At 40.7% G+C, this 20,829-nt stretch overlaps 2 long non-coding RNA genes across 3 annotated transcripts; both read right to left on the bottom strand.

Moving 5' to 3' along the window:
- Positions 1-267: 267 nt before the first annotated feature.
- On the bottom strand, positions 268-19,671 carry LOC112082205. 2 transcript variants are annotated; one of them, XR_002896849.1, is made up of 4 exons: positions 19,457-19,671; positions 18,693-19,353; positions 587-859; positions 268-440 (listed from the first exon to the last, which is right to left on the bottom strand). It is a non-coding gene; the product is annotated as an uncharacterized LOC112082205 (long non-coding RNA). The 2 variants fall into 2 exon arrangements; XR_002896848.1 differs by lacking the exons at positions 268-440; positions 587-859 and adding exons at positions 18,085-18,326; positions 18,409-18,520.
- Positions 19,672-19,772: 101 nt separating this feature from the next.
- Positions 19,773-20,829, bottom strand: LOC112082204. The gene is made up of 3 exons (XR_002896847.1): positions 20,392-20,829; positions 20,018-20,301; positions 19,773-19,909 (listed from the first exon to the last, which is right to left on the bottom strand). It is a non-coding gene; the product is annotated as an uncharacterized LOC112082204 (long non-coding RNA).

Genomic DNA, 20,829 nt, shown 5'->3' with positions numbered 1-20,829 from the left:
ATTCTATATGGAGGTTTAATGAAGAATATGGACATCGCAGAACCCTTGCTAATAGGTGAAGGTACCGTATTTGACCTCTCACGTATTCCCTCATGGATATTATTCTTGGGAGCTTCCTCTAACCAAGCTTCACAAGGGATGATCTGGAGGGAGAAACTCTTACCTGAGGAAGGAAATGAAGAACGCTTCACAACTTCAAGACACCTTAGAGAGGAACTAAGCAAATGAGGACTACCCCCCCCCCCCCCCCCCCACACCTATGCAAACTTTCGAGCAAGTCATGGATGATCTTCAGAAAGTAACCATCTGATACGTCAACTGTGATGATCCTATTGAAAAAGCTGACAGAATGAGCAGAGTCATCCAAGGTGAGAGGGATAGCCTTATGGAAAAAACTGCGACTCAAATCCTTGTGGCAGGCTCTGCTAGCTCCTCCCGACCTGCACCGGCAATCCCCACAGAAGGTTCAAAAGATAGGATGAGAGACAACAATGCAACAGCTCCCCCGGCGAATCTTCCAAAAAGAAGAGGAAGACCCCCAAAGAAGCCTATATCGAACAGCCCTATGGCCCGTATGAGCACTTACTCGAAGAAGATGAGCATTCTCACACACAAATCTCCCAAACCCCAGCTGGAGAAAACAAGAGCTCCTCTCTTCCCACAGAACAACGTGGTCTCTACCCAGAGATCGACACCTTCAGCTAACACCCAAACGGGTCAGAACCGACCATCTTTGAGTAAAATTCCATCAAACCTTCCTCGGTCATCTCAAGCTTCTCAACACTCGGCGGATTTTCAAGATCCGCAGAGTCCTATTCCTTAGCTGTGGCGAGCTGGAACTGTTTCAGGTTGGGGTTCCCTGCAATAGTTCAAAGACTACAGGGACTCATTCGATCTTCACACCCGGATGTCTTGTTCTTAATGGAAACAAAAAACAGTGATGATTTGATTCTTAAGACTCTAGACTGGCTAGACTATGACTCACATGTCTTTGTGTCTCCCCATGGGGTTGGTGGTGGTGTTCTTGCACTTTTTTTGGAAAAAAGAATTATCTATAACTATCTTATCTCAATACCATAACTATCTCTACAAGAAAAAAATCGTTTTCCAACGGTCCATTACGACGGTTTAAAAATCGTCGCAAATTGATAACACTGTATTTTGACCACTTTTATGGATCGTTTTGAAATACTTTTTTCTATGTTTTTAATTGCTTTTAAGTACTTTTATTACGTTTTTCTAGTATTTGTAGTTCCAAAACTCTTTTCAGGTAACTTAGGGAAAAGCTTAACAAAATGGATAGAAAACCAGATTTCAGCTCAGAGTCAAACGGTCAGAAGTTCACCCCTGTTTGAAGGCCTTCTCACCGTCTGATCCAGCTCAAATTTGGAGACCTTAAAGATGGAAGTATCAGCTTTCCAGCACACTTTACAGCATGGCAATCCAACGGTTCAATCAAAAGATATGCGAAGAGCAAGATGTCCCGTAAACCAGCCGGCAAGCGTTTCCACCCGCGGCCAATAGACCAATCCCCGCGGTCAGAAGCACCGCGACCGCGGCCAGCCACCCATTTCTCGCGGTCGCACTCATCCCGACCGCGGCCAGCTAACTCCAACCCCGAAGGCCCATTTCTGAAGCCCATATCATTTTCCCAGCTTTGATTCCGGAACCCTAGACCCTAGAGATGTCTTGAGCACTATAAATACATGTTTTAGGAAACCTAATTTGTATGCCCTCATATTTTCTTATTGTTTTAGAATACTTTTTAAGTTTTAGGTTTTAGGGAGAGAGACTTGTCTCTTGAACCCTTGTTCTTTTTTTTTCAATTTCGGTTTCTATTCTACTCTTTAATACTATGTTTTTGATTTCGTTCATCATGTCTGAGTAGTTTTGTTGTTGGGTCTAAGGGATTTTCGATGGGGATTTATATGTTCGGTGAGGATTCCATAAGCTTTTGAGCCGAATCTTAGAACTTTTTCTTCTGAATTCGTTTTTACTGCATAAGAGTAGCGTCATGAACTACAATCTGATCCAGATGCTTGGTGACACGAAAGTGTTCATCCGGAGTCAGATCTAGTTTGGGAGAGCAAAAAAAACATAGGAGTGGAAACCTACCTATGGGCGATTTGTGAATGCTGACGAGTCTTAAACATAATGCATCTCTTCTTTTCCAGGGCCAGAGTGGAAACCTACTGGTCAGGGTTGAGAGAGATAGTTGTCTATGATCACAACAGTGGCGTATTCATACGTCCGTGACTCCAGTTCGAAAAGTTTAAGCTAAGATCTTATCAAATTTACTCTCTAGCAATGTTTTGAATCGTTCATACCCCTGAGAAAACTTCCCTGAACCCCAGCGCTTTCTTTCTTATAGATTTACACCAATTTTCATTCAAGCTTTAGTCTAGTTTATTTACTCTTTCAATCGATTTTCATTCAAGCAATTAGGTTAGCCGTTTTTCTTATTTTTACTCGTTTTCATTAAGTTTAGTTATTAAGTCATTTTAATTCCCGTAGTTTCTTTTTAGATTTCGTTTTTACATTTTAAACACACCACCAAATCCCTCACAAAACTCGTCTGGTTCTAGACTTCCTAACTTCATATTTATTTCAAAGGCTTTTGCAGGAAAGATCCTCCTTCCCTGTGGATTCGATCCCTAAGTACTACAATCGATCAGCTGTGCACTTGCGGCTATTGATTTCATTTAGGGTAATACTTGATAACCCTCGACACCCTCACGACACACCACATCAAGTTTTTGGCACCATTGCCGGGGAAGGCACACGTTTTCTTTTCCGCAAAACCCCAAGAAAGGTTGGTAAATCAACTCTAGAACCCTTTTTCTGCATATTTCCATTTTTCGGTTATTTTTTTTCCACTTCAGAAGATATGGATCCTATAAATCGAAATAAACACTATGAGGAAGGTTTCTATAACACTCCTCAAGCCACCAGACGTAGAGAGAAGCAGTACTTACGCGATCTCTACGAAGAAATTCGAACTGAAGACTACAGAACGTTCCAGAACGAGCCCTACGTACCTCCAATGGCTAACCCTAGACATCCTGCTCGTCGTCTGCCTCACCAAGATGAAAACGTCCAACTCATTCACTGATTGAGTCGACTAGAGATGGTGGTCATGCACTTAATCGACGCTCAAGCAACATCAAGAGCCGCCCTTCGCGAGAAAATTGACAGCATGTCAACTCACTTTAACAAAAAGCTTGAAGATCTTTCTGCTCAAGTCAAAACCATCGAAACTCAAGCAAACAAGGATGCTGAAACTATCAAAGAAAGGATGGAAGCAGTTGAAGGACGAGTTGGAGAGAACGAAGTTAGCATTTGCAAAGCTAGTGGAAATATCCGCACCTTAGAGGTCAAGCTCGATGAAGCAGAAGAAACTATTAACGACCATAACAACCAAACCTACTCCTACGTGGAAGAGATTTGGGATGGAGTACACAAGGTTCAAGACAAAACAGAGGAAATCGACTCAACCGTGGACAAAGTAGTCTATGCTCTTGATGAAGTCGAAGAGAAGGTCGAAAAGCTTATGCAAGGACGTGAAGCAAATGGTTCGACACTTCCCATCAAAGATCTTGACCTAAAAGGCGAGGAAACAGAGTCAGAAGATCCAGAAATCAGTTTAGATGGCAAAGGAGAAGATGAAACAGAGGAAACAACTCGGAGTCTCCCTCCCGCGATCAGAACTCTCGCGACCGCGGCCAACAACCCTCCAGCCGCGGTCGTGAGCCTCCTGACCGCGGCAAAACACTTCCCACCCGTGGTCGTGCAGCCTCCACCCGCGGAAAATGGTCGGTCAGATACGTTTCAGCCCCTTTCTATTCTTACAGGTCAATGTTCATTGGATACATCTGCTGGGATGGTCAAAACCCCTCTTCATGAGCAAACGGTGTATGCTATCAGCTCCAAAACATCTCAAGAAGAAAATGAGGTACTTCCTTGCAACATAGTTTTAGCATATGAGGTTGAATATGAAGGGCACTACCTCGAAGATGAAGACTATCGTCTGTTCATAGAAGGAGGCAATCCAGACAAAATGGTGGAATTAGGAGCACCAATCTCCAGAGAAAGCCCCATTGAATTCAACAAGTTTGTGAAATCGATCCCTCTTTACACAGGTTTCGATGGTATATGGCATCTTGGTTGTTTGCAAGTTTTCTTTAGGTACAGCAAGGAGACAAAAGAGGATATCCGAACCTATTTTGGGAGGGCCAGATGTCTGACTTTTCCCAGAACATCACCTGATGTTGCAATTTATTCAATCCACCTTCAACGACCGGAAGACTGCAGCCACTACACCAACAAAATCAGCAAGGAAAAGCTCGACGAATTCAATGATGTGGTTTGAAATTTGCCTGAAGGAATCACCTTTTCCAGAGCTTGCAAAGACTTCATGATAGGCCATTACTTCTGTGAGAGCAAGGAATCAATCCCTGAGATAGAAGACTTGTTCAACCATGCATGAAGAGGTAAACCTGTTCGAACACTTCACAAAATCGAAGGTGTAGGTCAGTTTCTTATATCTTGTTCTATTAGAGGAGAAATGTTTAAAAACGTGCTTTGTGATTCTGGAGCTTGTCTTAACATGATGTCCAAGGCAATTGCTTTGAGACTTGGTATTAAACACCTGCGCAGGACTAGAGCAAAGATTAGTCTAGCTGATGATTCCAATGCAACACCTCAAGGAATAGCTCATGAAATTCCTTTGAGAATAGGAGATTGCATAGTGCCTGTCGACTTCTACATAGTCGAGACGAGAGATGCAACATATCCAGTGATTCTCGGATGGTCTTTTCTAGCAACTTCCGGAGCTATAATGGACTGGCCAAACAGGAGAATTTCATTTGCTAATATCGACAAAGATGTCTTCACAGAAGCTGTCCCATACAACAGCAAAGCAGGAAAACGTTCTGCAACAGAGGAGTTTGAAGAATAACTTTGGAGTGACGAAGAACCTGCTAGACAAAGCAAGGAGATGTCGAAAAAGACTTGTCTCAGGACAAGGTCTTCTTCATTGGACTAAGCCACGTCCAACACCAAAAGTCGAGCTAAACGACTTAAAACAAAAGCGCTTAATGGGAGGCAACCCATTTAGGTATTGTTTTCTTTAGTATTTTTCTTTGTTTTTCTATTGATCTTTTTCTTTTTCTTAGTTTCAGGTGTTTCTTATAAAACAAAAAAAGCCAAAAAATCAAAAAACCCGAAAAAACCAAAAAGAAGGATGGTCCCTTACTGCTCGGCCCAGCAGGAACCAAGGAAAAGCAGGAAGAGGCCGCGAAATAAGCCCCCGCGGTCGCAGACGTTCTGACCGCGGGAAACACCCCTTTGACCGCGGTCGCGTCTTCCTGACCGCGGCAAGCACAGGTTTGCTGCGGTCGCGTGGCTCCTGACCGCGGCAAATGGTTGTTGAGATCAAACCCGACCCTAAACCACTCATTTCACCTCATTCCACCTCACCAATCCCCACTCCACCTCATTCATCACTTTCTACCATCTTCATCACCACCTATCACCTTCCCAAACCTCTTCGAATGAATCCGGTTCATCTCCACCAGCATCCTGGATCCAGGTAAGTTCTCTTTGGACTTACCAATTCGATTATCTATGCATTTTTCTCATCCAATCTCGACTTGTTTCACACTGAGGACAGTGTGATTGAAGTCTGGGGGAGGATTTCATCCCTTTGTAACAACTTTTCTTTCATGAGTATTGCATTATCTACACTTTTTACATTTTCCTTAAAGTTTTTCAAAATCGGTTTTCAAAACAAAATACGTTTTTAAAAGGGAATGGTGAACATGAATCAATGATAGTTGACTGTGTGCTTTTAGACTGTTCCTAGTGACATGCTCATTCATGATTTAGGACTAGACTAGGCGGTAGCTAAGCACATTTGAAACGAAGTACCCCAAAGGAATTTGAATGCTTTTAGACTGTTTTATTTGGACTTAATTTGGACTTAACTTTCTCATTGAAGCATTAGACCAGGGAAACGAATCATACATTCAGGACTCATTTATCCTTTTACCACTCTCTGTTGATCCTGAATGGCTAGTTCATCTTTAGCTAGTTCCCCACCTTAACCAATCCTCTTTCAAACCCCATGCACTCTTGTTTTCTATTGTCTTATATGCAGATAAGTGCAAAAACGTTGGAGAGAAAGAGGAACGACGCAGTTTTCAGTCACCAAGGACAGAGACCTACAATTTTCCGGAAAAGTTCCCGGAAGGATTCAACACAAGAGGAAGCTCAGTTTGCCTTAGAAGAATCTCAAATTTTGGTACAATCTCGTCCTCTAGTCTCTCTCTTTTTAAAAGACATTTCCTTTTCAAAAAAAAAAAATCTGAAAATAAGAAAAGAAAGGAAATAAAAGCCTTAGGGAGTCTAGAGAGGTCGAATTTTAAGTCCCAAGGCAATTGGAGTTCAATTTTATGGAGTTTTGGAGATCATTTTCTGATTCCCGGAAAGAATCTAAGTCTGGGGGAATAGCTGTTTACAACAAAGGAGGAAAGATTATGCAACAACATTTGGCAAGAAGAAGTGACTGAAAATTGCGGTCATCAACAGGTCCTTATCTCTCTTGCGGTTTTGCATATTATCTTGCATCCTCCAGATTCATCAGGTAACCCAAAACACTTTAACTCCACCACTTAAACAGCCCTGTAATGCTAAACGCCGTCTACCCTGGATGATATCTTTAATGAGAACTCACTATTGAACTTAATGAATGTAGAGAGCTAGTTGACTGGAATCAAGATTTAGATTGTTTAAGTTTTGCATGACGGAAAAAGTGGACTAGTATCTTTTGTGCATTGGTGAGAATTTTCTAGACTAAGTTGTGGATAGATGCACTATCTTTGGTCCTAGTTTAGGAGTTCATGTCTCTGAGATTTGTGCATTCCCTATTTTTGTTTTCACTTAACTAGTTTAGGCTTTTGCTTTGTTTGAGGACAAACAAAGGTTTAAGTCTGGGGGAGTTGATAACACCGTAGTTTGACCACTTTTATGGATCATTTTGAAATACTTTTTTTATGTTTTTAATTGCTTTTAAGTACTTTTATTACGTTTTTCTAGTATTTGTAGTTTCAAGACTCTTTTCAGGTAACTTAGGGAAAAGCTTAACAAAATGGATAGAAAACCAGATTTCAGCTTAGAGTCAAACGGTTAGAAGTTCACCCCTGATTGAAGGCCTTCTCACCGTCTGATCCAGCTCAAATTTGGAGATCTTAAAGATGGAAGTATCAGCTTTCCAGCACACTTTACAGCTTGGCAATCCAACGGTTCAATCAAAAGATACGCGAAGAGCAAGATGTCCCGTAAACCAGCCGGCAAGCATTTCCACCCGCGGCCAACAGACCAATCCCCGCGGTCAGAAGCACCGCGACCGCGGCCAGCCACCCATTTCCCGCGGTTGGACTCATCCCGACCGCGGCCAGCCAACTCCGACTTTGAAGGCCCATTTCTGAAGCCCGTATCACTTTCCCAGCCTCAATTCCGGAACCCTAGACACCAAAGAGTATTGGAGACTATAAATACATGTCATTTAGGTCGTTTTTAAGAAGAGAAGAAGAGAGACGAAATACTTTACAGAAAATTTACTTTAAGCTTTGTTTTTAGGTTTTAGGGAGAGAGAGACTTGTCTCTTGAACCCTTGTTCTTTCTTTTTCAATTTTGGTTTATATTCTACTCTTTAATACTATGTTTTTGATTTCGTTCATCATGTCTGAGTAGTTTTATTGTTGGGTCTAAGGGATTTTCGATGGGGATTTATATGTTCGGTGAGGATTCCATGAGCTTTTGAGCCGAATCTTAGAACTTTTTCTTCTGAATTCGTTTTTACTGCATGAGAGTAGCGTCATGAACTACAATCTGATCCAGATGCTTGGTGACACGAAAGTGTTCATCCGGTGTCAGATCTAGTTTGGGAGAGCAAAACAAACATAGGAGTGGAAACCTACCTATGGACGATTTGTGAATGCTGACGAGTCTTAAACATAACGCATCTCTTCTTTTCCAGGGCCAGAAACCTACTGGTCAGGGTTGAGAGAGATAGTTGTCTATGATCACGACAGTGACGTATTCATATGTCCGTGACTCCAGTTCGAAAAGTTTAAGCTATGATCTTATCAAATTTACTCTCTAGCAATGTTTGAATCATTCGTACCCCTGAGAAAACTTCCCTGAAGCCCAGCACTTTCTTTCTTATAGATTCACACCGTTTTATTTCAAGTTTTAGTTCAATATTTTCATTCCTTTTTAATCGATTTTCATTTAAGCAATTAGGTTAGCCGTTTTTCTCGTTTTTACTCGTTTTCATTAAATTTAGTTATTAGGTCATTTTAATTCTCGTATATTCTTTTTAAGATTCGTTTTTACATTTTAAACACATTACCAAAACCCTCACAAAATTTTCCTGGTTCTAGACTTCCTTACTTTATATTTCTTTCAAAGGCTTTTGCAGGAAAGATCATCCTTCCTTGTGGATTCGATCTCTAAGTACTACAATCGATCAATTGTGCACTTGCGGCTATTGATTTCATTTAGGGTAAAACTTGACACACCCTCACGACCACAGCACACATCAAGTTTTTGGCGCCGTTGCCGGGGAAGGCACGCGTTTTCTTTTCTGCAAAACCCTAAGAAAGGTTGGTAAATCGACTCTAGAACACCTTTTATACTTTTTTTCGTTTTTGGTTCTTCTTGTTTCAGGTTATGAAGCAATGAACCATATGAAACGAAATTACTACTATTAGGGAGGTTTTTACAAGACTCCTCAAGCCACTCAACGCCGAGAAGCACAACGCATTTGTGATCTCTCCTCAATGGATCAGAATTCAATTCCGAACCACCACACAAGAGGACTTCGCAGCCACAACAAATCAATTCGCAAAGGTTTAGAGGAACAAGGATTCTACTGGGACCATGACCCTTATTCAACTTACAATGCCCACGGAGATATCCATGATCCTCTCATTGATGAAGATATGTCGTCTGTCTCCCAAACCGAGATTGATGATATGCTTCAGGAGCTCAATGAATCTATGGATGAAGGGTATTGGGTAGCTTGTGAAGTAGATGGAGAATCCTCCATCAAGTTCGTTAGAAAGAGGCCATCAAATGAAATCCCTTTGGATCAGCACGTCATGGAAGCTAGCCATCAAGAAAAAGGAGAACCTGTTTCTAACCCGAGTGACGATCTCGTCTCTACTGATTCTTTCAGGTGTTTTGGAGATGACAAACAAGACTATAAGTCACTTCCTCTTGATGAACCAAAGCCTTTTTCTCCTTCAGCTCCTCGCAACCTTGACTGTGAGACAGGCCACATGAAAGATGAGACATTAATGGTGACATCAAAACCACCATTGGAGATGATTTCTAAGACGAAGAATCCCGAGAAGTCTGATGTCCCATTCTCGATCAAGGGAGTGGAATTTCGTGATTCTCTTTGTGAATCTGGACCTGATGTGAATCTCATACCAAAGACCATTGCAGAGAATACAGGTATTTCGATGTTTCATCCTTCTAAGACTTATATTCACTGTGGAGACCTTTATGGTGCAGGCCCACTTGGTTTCAAACCCGAATTGCCTTTTCAAGGGAAAGTTTGTCTTGTTTCTACTAATTTCCATGTTATGGAGATGAGAAAGGATGGAACAAAACCCTTGATATTTGGTACTTTGTTCCTGGCATATGTTGAAACACTCATCGACTACCCGAATCAATGTATAGAGAGATCGAATTTTAAGTCCCAAGGCAACTGGAGTTCAATTTTATGGAGTTTTGGAGATCATTTTCTGATTCCCGGAAAGAATCTAAGTCTGGGGGAATAGCTGTTTACAACAAAGGAGGAAGGATTATGCAACAACATTTGGCAAGAAGAAGTGGCTGAAAATTGCGGTCATCAACAGGTCCTTATCTCTCTTGCGGTTTTGCATATTATCTTGCATCCTCCGAATTCATCAGGTAACACGAAACACTTTAACTCCACCACTTAAACAGCCCTTTAATGACAAACGCCGTCTACCCTGGATGATGTCTTTAATGAGAACTCACTATTGAACTAATGAATGTAGAGAGCTAGTTGACTGGAATCAAGATTTAGATTGTTTAAGTTTTGCATGACGGAAAAAGTAGACTAGTATCTTTTGTGCATTGGTGAGAATTTTCTAGACTAAGTTGTGGATAGATGCACTATCTTTGGTCCTAGTTTAGGAGTTCATGTCTCTGAGATTTGTGCATTCCCTATTTTTGTTTTCACTTAACCAGTTTAGGCTTTTGCTTTGTTTGAGGACAAACAAAGGTTTAAGTCTGGGGGAGTTGATAACACCGTATTCAGACCATTTTTATGGATCGTTTTGAAATAATTTTTCTATGTTTTTAATTGCTTTTAAGTACTTTTATTACTTTTTTCTAATATTTGTAGTTCCAAGACTCTTTTCAGGTAACTTAGGGAAAAGCTTAACAAAATGGATAGAAAACCAGATTTCAGCTCAGAGTCAAACGGTCAGAAGTTCACCCCTGATTGAAGGCCTTCTCACCGTGTGATCCAGCTCAAATTTGGAGACCTTAAAGATGGAAGTATCAGCTTTCCAGCACACTTTACAGCTTGGCAATCCAACGGTTCAATCAAAAGATACTCGAAGAGCAAGATGTCCCGTAAACCAGCCGGCAAGCATTTCCACCCTCGGCCAACAGACCAATCCCCGCGATCAGAAGCACCGCGACCGCGGCCAGCCACCAATTTCCCGCGGTCGCACTAATCCCGACCGCGGCCAGCTAATTCTTACCTCGAAGGCCCATTTCTGAAGCCCATATCATTTTCCCAGTCTTGATTCCGGAACCCTAGACCCTAGAGATGTCTTGAGCACTATAAATACATGTTTTAGGAACCCTAATTCGTATGCCCTCATATGCTCTTACTGTTTTTGAATACTTTTTAAGTTTTAGGTTTTAGGGAGAGAGAGACTTGTCTCTTGAACCCTTGTTCTTTCATTTTCAATTTTGGTTTATATTCTACTCTTTAATACTATGTTTTTGATTTCGTTCATCATGTCTGAGTAGTTTTATTGTTGGGTCTAAGGGATTTTTGATGGGGATTTATATGTTCGGTGAGGATTCCATGAGCTTTTCAGCCGAATCTTAGAACTTTTTCTTCTGAATTCGTTTTTACTGCATAAGAGTAGCGTCATGAACTACAATCTGATCCAGATGCTTGGTGACACGAAAGTGTTCATCCGGAGTCAGATCTAGTTTGGGAGAGCAAAAAAAACATAGGAGTGGAAACCTACCTATGGGCGATTTGTGAATGCTGACGAGTCTTAAACATAATGCATCTCTTCTTTTCCAGGGCCAGAGTGGAAACCTACTGGTCAGGGTTGAGAGAGATAGTTGTCTATGATCACAACAGTGGCGTATTCATACGTCCGTGACTCCAGTTCGAAAAGTTTAAGCTAAGATCTTATCAAATTTACTCTCTAGCAATGTTTTGAATCGTTCATACCCCTGAGAAAACTTCCCTGAACCCCAGCGCTTTCTTTCTTATAGATTTACACCAATTTTCATTCAAGCTTTAGTCTAGTTTATTTACTCTTTCAATCGATTTTCATTCAAGCAATTAGGTTAGCCGTTTTTCTTATTTTTACTCGTTTTCATTAAGTTTAGTTATTAAGTCATTTTAATTCCCGTAGTTTCTTTTTAGATTTCGTTTTTACATTTTAAACACACCACCAAATCCCTCACAAAACTCGTCTGGTTCTAGACTTCCTTACTTCATATTTATTTCGAAGGCTTTTGCAGGAAAGATCCTCCTTCCCTGTGGATTCGATCCCTAAGTACTACAATCGATCAGCTGTGCACTTGCGGCTATTGTTTTCATTTAGGGTAAAACTTGACAACCCTCGACACCCTCACGACACACCACATCACAAACTTACAATGATTGTACGACGATTTTACGTCAAACCAAAAAAACGTCGTAAAACCGTCGTACAAAAAAATCGTCGTAACTGCGACGTACTATTTACGACGAATTACGACGATTATACATCGATAATGAGAGATTTGATATTAATTGCAAAATTGTCGTAAATTAGATGTAACATTACGACGAATATACGACGACCTGTATTCGATGTACACTTACGACGATTTTACGTCGATAAAGAAGTTAGGTGAAGAACATTTAAAACATGTTTACCTAACTAATGTTGATGAAATATTTTATCGCATAATCGACGTAAAATCGTCGTAATATTATTGTTGAATGTAAAATGTAAAAAATCGTCGTAAAAGCGTCGTAAAGCCCGAAATTTTGTTATAAATAGATCTTCATTCCTTCTTTCATTCACAACACATCATCATTCAAATATAAGAGCATCATCATCCTGGAGACCCATTGTAGGTCTCTTAAACCTTAGTATAGTGTTGTAAATCCTGATATATTGGGTTGTCCATTGCTGGAAACCCGGATTAGTAGTTATTTCTTTGAAAAAAAGAAGTAATAATATTGAAAGGTTTACTCCATTCACGTGGCTAGACGTGACACAAGAGACCGGCTCTTTTATTCTCTAATCAATAAAAAGAGATAGTATTTTGAGTTTATTTCAAGATGTCTATATACGAGCTAAGAAGCTGGATGTATATGCGTAAAGATTCAAATGGGGCGTTGACAGAAGAGTTCAAGAACGGGTTAGAAATATTTATGTATCAGGCTACAAATATGGAGAGAACGAAAGATAGCGGGAAGATGTTTTGTCCTTGTTTGAAATGCAAGAATACGAGGTATACACTAACCAAAACCGTGTGGACGCATTTATTAAATAGAGGGTTTATGCCGCAATTTTTTGTTTGGTATCTACATGGAGAAGGATATGGCAGTAATACTCATGGGAATGCTGGTAGTAGTAGTAATTATCAAAGTCATGTTGATTTTGATGAATCAAATTATGGTCATCAATCTGATCAAAGTCTAGATCATAATAGGATGCATGAGATGGTGACTGATGCATTTCATGAAACGCATACTGGTAATGCTGTTGAGGAACCTAATGTAGATGTCAAACGATTTTATGATATGTTAGACAGTGCTAATCAGCCAATCTACGAAGGATGTAGAGAAGGCATGTCTAAATTATCGTTGGCAGCTAGGATGATGTCAATTAAAATAGATCATAACCTGGCTGAGGTTTGCATGGATGATTGGACTGATCTTCTGAAAGAGTATCTACTGGAGGATAACTTGGCAGCGGCAACATACTATGAAATACAGAAGTTGATTTTTAGTCTTGGTCTACCTTCTGAGATGATAGATGTATATGTTGACAATTGTAAGATTTTTTGGAAAGATGATGATCACTGGAGGAATGTCGATTTTGCCAAAAACCAAGATACAGACCGCAAACTGGTGGGCGTAAAAGGATACCGTACCAACGTATGTGGTATCTCCCTATAACTGATAGGTTAAAATGGCTTTATCAATCTGAAAGGACAGCTGCATCAATGAGATGGCATGCCGAACATACACAAGTAGATGGAGAAGTTGTTCATCCATCAGATGCAAAGGCATGGAAACACTTCAATATGGTATACCCAGATTTTGCTAAGTTCAAACGGAATGTCTATCTTGGTCTGTGCACTGATGGTTTTAGTCCATTTAGTATGTCTGGTAGGCAATATTCATTATGGCCAGTAATCCTAACTCCTTATAACTTTCCTCCAGATTTGTGCATGCAAAGGGAATTTCTTTTCCTAAGTATTTTGGTTCCAAGTCCCAATCATCCAAAGCGAGCTCTCGATGTATTTCTGCAGCCACTCATACATGAGTTGAATCAGATATGGTATACCAGCGTTCGCACATATAACTGTTCTACGGGCAAAAATTTTACTATGCAGGCTGTGCTTATGTGGACAATAAGCGATTTCCCCGCTTATGATATGCTATCAGGATGGACTACACATGGGAGGTTATCTTGTCCTTGTTGTCATCATCGAACTGATGCGTTTCAGCTAAAACATGGTAGAAAAACTTGTTGGCTTGATTGTCACCGGAGGTTTTTACCGGATAACCATCCATATCGGAGGAACAAGAGGTTATTTATGAAGAACAAAAGTGTACATGTCCCTCCACCCGTTAATTTTAACAGGAGCTGATATACATGCGCAAATCGAGCATTGGGGGGCAGATGAAACAGTAACGCGTGGGGAAAACTGGCACACTCCTGCAAATATGCCTGAAGGTTATAGAGTTCATCATAATTGGCACAAGAAAAGTATCTTTTGGCAACTACCCTATTGGAAAGATCATCTGCTCAGACACAATCTTGATGTCATGCACATTGAAAAAAATTTTTTGGTACGAGATTTTTTTTTTTCAAATTTTTTTTAAACGAATAATATTTATAATTAATTGAAATTAACTTAATTTTTATTTGCATTTGACTAGGTTTACGACCGACAACACGGTCGGTCGTAACGTTGCCGACATCATCAAGGAGTTTTTTGTACAACCCCATACCAGCTGGAAGAAGTTGGATCAGGCAACTCTTGACAATTAGTTCAAGTGTTTTGCGGTAAGTACTTCTTTAAAATTTTGATTTATATTATTATTTTTTATTTTTTACAATAATTACTAACTTTTTGTTTTTTTTTCTAGCAAAACTGGCATTGGGAAACTTTCGCACACGGACGTGTGGAGACGGCCTTCAAAGAGAATGTCAAGTTCCGCCTCAACAACACCGTTTCCGACTGGAAGCGGAAGTGGGAGGTCGACGGCGACAAGGCCAAGCCGGCGCCAATGGCCGATACCATCTGGCAGGGTCTGGTACAGTATTGGTTGACTCCGCACAACCAGACTACTGCCGCCAAGTGTTCCACATATAGGTATTTTAATTTGTGTTTAGATTAAATTAAAATATGTGTTTTAATTTAATACAATTCTAGTTAATATATTTTTCAGGAACACTACTGACGATGCAGGAAATCGGAAGAACGTCCCGCACACTTCTGGTCATATTCCTTTTGCCGGGAGACGACTTATGATGGTAAATTTAAATTATTAAGTTTTTGTTTTTAAATAATTAACTCTTATTTGTCTTATTAATAATTTCATTTTGATTTTGTAGGTCGAAGAAAACGGGGGAGAACTTCCTCCGATGACGAAGGTCTTCGCCGAGACCCATAAGAAGAGGAACGGCGAATTTACGGATCCTCGGACGGAGGAGATCTAAAACGCCGCCTGTGCGTGGATCGAGGAGCAGCAGACGCAGCTCACTCAGCAGGCGCCTCCAACGTCTCCTGGAGGTAGCTCGGTCCAATCCACCCCGACGCTGACGGTGGCGGAGATGGACCAGATTTTCGAAGAGATAAGATCTTTTTCTTATTTAGTGTAATTTTAACTTTATATTGTACTTTTTAACATACAGTAAAATTTCTTTGGAATAATGTTATATTATAAAATTTTTACAAAATCTGATAATATAAATTATAATTAACAATCATAACTATCACAAAAAATAGTTTTTAACACCATATTGGATTGTCCATGTTAAAATATACATGTCCATAAATTAAAAATTTATTAGAAAATTATGGCTAATATCAGTATTATTGATGATAAAATTGAAAATAATATTACAATACATTTAAAAACATTTACAAATAAGATAATCAATTATCACATCAAAAAATCATAATAAATTTTGAATGTATGTAGCAAAACAACATTAAGAGCTACTGATATAATAATTAGAAAAATGAGAACCAATGAGATTTCAACTTTAAGTAAAACCAAATACATTAGTCATATTTTAGAATATTATGTTTACATATATTTGCTTAAATTTATATAATTATTAATTTATGTTCTTGTTGGGACCATATATTTACTTAAGAATTTCAAAAAAAATTATTATCTTATTATCTTATCGAATTTGATGGATTTTTACATTGGCCCGACTTGGGACCAGCAAAATTTATTAATTTATAGTGATTTTTAATTTATCGAGTATTAATTTATAGAGGTTCTAATGTAATTGTTTTACATATATTCAGGTTGCCCCTAAGAAAAATGGTCGGGTTTTAGGGATGGGATCCATCCGTGATACCCCAGTCGCTACGGCAACTGGTCATGTCCGGACAGCGGATCCGCTTATCCGCTAGGAGATCCATCAGATGCAGACCCAGCACGAGATGAAGATCGACCAGTTGTACGGTCTCTTCGAGATTATGGGGGCCGACAACCCGGTGCTCATGGCGCAGTTAGACAGGCTGCAGGCAGCTGGAGTTGTCGGATCATCTGCTTCATCTTCTAGGAGGCAACCACCGGTGCAGACAGACGAGGAGATGTTCCAGTCTCTCGGGGTTGATCCTCTTAGAGTCGGGGATCAGGCGCCGGAAGCCTCCAACCAAAGACCCGGGGATCCGGCAGCAGAAACCTCCAACTGAAGACCCGGCAAAGAACATGTGGAGCACGACAATGGGGAGCAGGACGATGACGAGATCGACATTAGTTTAGATTTAGATCTTTAGGGTTTTTTTGTAATTATTAAAATTAATTTTATTTTGAATTTAATTAAAATTTAAATTGTAAATTTTTTTTTTAAAACTTAAATTTTTATTCGAATTAAAATTTTTTTTTGAATTTCATTTATAAAAAACATCGTATAATCGTCTTAATATAATTATTATTAATTTATTAAACTGTCTTATATTCGTCGTAACTCGTTCGACGAAGTTACGACCACTTATTCGTCGTATAATATACGACGACTGATACGACGAATATACGTCCGTGTTTTACGACGGTTTTACGACGAAATGATAAAATCTTTTACGATTGAATTACGACGAAACTTGCGTCGTATATTATACGACGATCCTACGTCGATTTTTAACGACGACTTTACGACGGTTTTGCTGTATACCAAATCGAGGCAATCCGATGTAAAGTCGTCGTAAGCTGTACGACGCGTTTACGACAATCTTTTTCCGTCGATGTTACGATGAATATAAACCGTCGTAGATTATACGACGACTTTTACGACAATTTATTTATTACGACGATGAGTTTACGACGATTTGGAAATCGTTAGTAGTTCGTCGTAATAGCCCTATTACGACGAACTAACGACGATTTTGGCCGTTGTAAAACGGTGTTTTTCTTGTAGTGTATATCAATACCACAATCTCATACAAAGGCAACAACTTCTACGCAACTTTCACTTATGGAGCACCTGAACAACCAAATAGGAAAGCTTTGTGGGAGGAACTTACAACGATGGCGAGCACAAGAGATTCACCCTGGTTCCTTACCGGGGACTTTAACGACATCCTTGACAACTCGGAAAAGTCTGATGGGCATCAACGAGTCGAGGGCTCCTTCAGAGACTTTCGTGCCTTCATGTCTGAGAACGACCTCTTCGATCTGAAATTCACCGGAAACTGCCTCTCCTGGAGAGGCATTAGACACACGCACCTCGACCATTGCCGCCTAGACAGAGCGTTCTCGAACAGTTCTTGGGCTGGATTGTTTCCCTCTGGCAGATCTCGTTATCTCCGGTTTGAAGGCTCTGACCACAGGCCCATTATCACCTTCTTTGAACCTCCTTTTCCTGCCAAAAAAAGGATTATTCCGTTACGACAGGCGCATGAAGAACAACCTAGAGATCAAAAAGCTTATCGAAACAGCTTGGAACTCCTCCCCAGAGTCTTTTGTAGAACATCAAATCTCTCTCTGCCGTAAAGCAATCTCCCTATGGAACATAAGACATCATGCTAATAGCCAGAAAGACATTGAACTTCATAGAAAACATCTCGATGAAGCTATGAGTAGCTCCAGTACGGACGCAAGCCTCATCTCCTACATTAACCTGAAGCTTAAAGAAGCATATAAGAGGGAAGATGAGTATTGGAAACAGTGAAGCAGGGATTTATGGCTTACTCTAGGAGAGAACAATTCAGCCTACTTTCATGCAGTTACAAAAGAGAGACAAGCTCGTAACAAGTTTGCAGTCATTGAGGATGCTACTGGCACTGCAGTCTTCGAAGAAACTGGAATTGCGACAGTCATCAGCTTTTACTTTCAATACATCTTCAAGTCAAATGGAAACGAGGGTAAAGATATTGTCTCCCAAGCCTTAGTACCTTGCATATCTGATGAGGATAATGCCCGGTTGATCAAAATCCCCTCGAGGAATAAGATCAGGAAGGCGGTTTTCTCCATCCACCCGGATAAAGCTCCAGGTCCGGATGGCTTTTCAGCTGGCTTCTTTCAGACAAACTATAATGTGAGTGAACTTCTACCAAGCTCCCTAAATCACACCCACATGCGTCTCATTCTAAAAAGTAGCACTCCAAAAACGATACCTGACTAGTGTTCTCGAAAATTCTTACCAGACGCTTGCAGCTGATCCTCCTGAGCATCATATCTGAGACACAATCGGATTTCGTCCCAGGCAGGGCCATAGCAGACAATGTTATGATTACCCACGACATCCTGATCGCGCTACAAAGTCAGAGGCTAAAGTTCACTGCTCTATGGCAGTAAAGTCTGATATGAGCAAGGCATACGACCGTTTAGAATGGAACTTTATTGAGAATGTTCTCTTACGCTTTGGTTTTCATCATTCTTGGATCAAATGGACAATGCACTGCATCACTATGTCTTGTATTCTTACCTGATAAATGGTGCAGGTCACGGCCTAGTCCAACCTCAAAGGGGTATTCGCCAAGAAGACCCCCTCTCCCCCTTCATTTTCATCCTCTGTAGAGAAGTTTTATCCGGTCTCTGCAAGAAAGCTCAAACCATTGGTTTAATGTCTGGTATACGCACATCAAAAGGAAGCCTCCTCATTAATCATCTGCTATTCGCAGACGATACAATGTTTTTTTAGTAAATAAAATGAAAGATGCTGCAAAGCTTTAAATGAAATTCTTACCAATACGAGCTTGCGTCTGGACAGATGATTAACAAAGCCAAGTCCTCAATAACTTTCTCCAGTAAAACTCCTCATAAGATTCGAAAAGAGTGAAAGCTTACCTGGGAATTGCCAACGAAGGAGGCCAAGGTAAATACCTGGGCCTCCCTGAACCCTTTGGAAGACGTAAAAAAGATTTGTTCATTGTCATAGTGGACCGCATTTGACAGAAGTCCATCAACTGGTCTTCAAAACTTCTTTCAAGTGCAGGTAAAGCTATCATGTTGAAATCAGTCCTCTCTGCTATGCCAACTTATACCATGTCCAGCTTCCGCCTACCAGACAATCTCTACAAATGCATCCAGTCAGCTCTGACCCGCTTCTCGTGGGACTCAAAATGGCCTGGATATCATGGGACAAGCTGAAAATATAAAAAGAGATGGGGGATTAGGCTTTCGTGATATTAAAAGTTTCAATGAGGCTCTCCTAGCTAAACTTAGCTGGCGTATTCTAAAGCAACCTACTTGCCTTCTCTCCCGAGTACTCAGAGGCAAATATTGTGGCCATGACTCCTTTCTCACAGTTAGGACAGCGCATCAGCTTCGCATGGATGGCAGGACATTCTCATTGGCCAAGACCTCCTCCTAAAATACCTCAGAAAAGCCAGTAGTAATGAAAAGCAAACTAGTCTCTAGTCTGACCCCTGGCTATCCCTTTGCGACCCCACCACACCTATGGGACCCCCAACAGCTGCAACAAAAGACTTCACAGTTTCAGACATTATTCTTGGGGACTCGGGTGCTTGGGACATAAGTAAAATTGATGAGCTCATGCCATTTTACAAATCGCAAATCCTCAGCATCCAACCAAGCTCATCGGATCTTGAAGACAAGTACATTGGCTGCTTAATCCATCAGGTGACTACTCTGTCAAATCCGGCTACCATGCTGCAATAAACGCTACCAACCGCAATGCACCTACATAGGAGAACCTCCAAGCTATCAATTGGAACACTGAAATCTGGAATGGTCCTTTCTCCCCAAAAATAAGGATGTTTATCTAGAAATCCATCCAAGGGGCTTTACCTCTAGGTAAAATATTTTTGAGGAGGGGAGTGCAAGCATCTTCTTCTTGTCCTAGATGCGGAGACTCTGAAACGGCACAACATCTCTTCCCTCACTGCCCCTTCGCAAGAAGCTTATGGGAGATAGCACCCTTCACTGAAAACTTCGATCTTGCCCTCTTCAATGACTTCACTTCAGGATTCATCCATGGGAAGAAGCTAATCTGCCTCCCACCCAATGGTTTTGGCCCGGAACCCCTCTTCCCATGGATTTGTTGGCAACTCTGGTGCTCACGCAATTTACTCCTTTTTGAAAATCGTATCACATCAAACTCAGAAACGTTGATTGAATCACTAATCATGGCAAGGGAATGGTATATGGTGTAAAGCACAAACCTGGAGAATCGATCCAGTGAACCGCTCTTGAGACCACCTTCCGTTCCGGGAGACAGGATTAGCATCATCACGGATGCGGCCTGGAGGAATTACATCCATATGTCGAGATCGGGATGGGTTTTTAAGAAACAGAACCGCCGCATCGGATAAGGCACGGAATCAAACCCTTTGTTGCCTCTCCTATGATTAGAGAGACTCTTGCACTCTTATCGGCGTTGAGAGATGCCCTCCGATTGGAATACCGGAAAATAGCTCTCACTTCTGACTCGCAGACTCTCATCAACGCGATCACAAACGACGTGCAAATCAAGGAGCTCTACGGACTACTCCATGACATAAAAAAAATCTTTCTTCTCAATTTAGATCTGTTTGTTTCTTCTATATTCCTCGATCTAGCAACTCTCTGGCTGATAGTCTAGCAAAGAAATCACTTCGTGA

This window comes from Eutrema salsugineum, unplaced genomic scaffold (assembly GCF_000478725.1).
Source record: "Eutrema salsugineum unplaced genomic scaffold, Eutsalg1_0 scaffold_1, whole genome shotgun sequence".
Lineage (NCBI taxonomy): Eukaryota > Viridiplantae > Streptophyta > Magnoliopsida > Brassicales > Brassicaceae > Eutrema > Eutrema salsugineum.
This window is presented reverse-complemented; position numbering and strand designations above follow the sequence as displayed.